Genomic DNA, 1,276 nt, shown 5'->3' on the forward strand with positions numbered 1-1,276 from the left:
ATATTCGATTCATGCTCCGCCCCTGCATGGTGTGTAGTCAGCGGGGAGACCTAGAGCCACCCGTCTATGACCATCAAAACACATAACGTACTACTGAAAGTCATGACGAACGTCGAGATGACGCTAGCGGTCAAAGGAAAGCCAATACATGGGTAGGAGTAAAGAGGAGATAGATGAGAACAAGTGGTAGGCGCAAAGGATGAGCCAGAGCGAAAGACGGTGTTTCCTACGATCGCACGCGCTCGTATGTCATATGGCCCCAGGGGTACCCTCCGATCCACCACTACAAATACCATGAAGTGGCCAATGCCATAAACAACACGGAATATCGATGAAACCTCCATCTTAGTCATCCACATCAACCCTAGCCGCCGCCATTTCCCATCTACATCTCCATAGCCGCCACCATCTCCACCATGTAGTACTCAGCCAACTAGACATACTTTGTAATTGTATATCACATTCGGCATCCATTGTAAGACAATTATCGATAAACCAATCTCCACGACACGTTCTTCAATGATTTCTCCATGTGTGAGTAGTTCGATAAGGTCGTGGGTTGAGGCATAGACCTACAACCAGATGTATCTGATGGAGGGATCGATGGAAGTACTTTGAATTAACGTCCTGTATGTGTAAGATAAAATTTCTTCATAGTTATCTCTTGTCTGAGGTGATCGGCTACTTCACTATGATTGCCGCTATATTTCTGCTCGGGATCCAAGACTTTTGGCCGATGGGCCCTGCGCGTGTCGCCATGATTGTTGTGGGGGCTATAGCTCTGTTTGTTGGGGGTGGTAGCTTCGTTTATGGCATGTTGTTTGGTTAAAGTTAGGGCGAATCTCGCCATAGCATTGCTTCACGAGACTGAAGCGGCACCAAGAGTCATAGATCGTCTAGTCCTCAGAATTACTTCCGCTTCCGTCGATGTATCTATCGCAGCAAACAATGTGTGCAATCATCTATTGGGAAAGTAGTTCCCAAATTTATTTATTTGCGTCACAAGCATCACACGGCTATGCAAACATTTTTCCCCCCAAAGGAAACGCTAATCTTATTCCTCAAGTACTTGATTACAATCAGTTAGCACAACATATTTCAGCCAACGCGGAGTACTAACATTAGCCTGCATGGCAATATAACTGAAGGTAATTGAAATCACTTTTTGCTGATCCAAAATGGATCTCCCAAGGGGTAATGAACTAATGATGGATCCCCTTCCTCCCCTCTCGCCCTCCCCCTCCTCTCGCCCTCCCCCTCCTCTCGCCCTAGCCGC

This window comes from Triticum dicoccoides, chromosome 3B (assembly GCF_002162155.2).
Source record: "Triticum dicoccoides isolate Atlit2015 ecotype Zavitan chromosome 3B, WEW_v2.0, whole genome shotgun sequence".
NCBI classification, from domain to species: Eukaryota; Viridiplantae; Streptophyta; class Magnoliopsida; order Poales; family Poaceae; genus Triticum; species Triticum dicoccoides.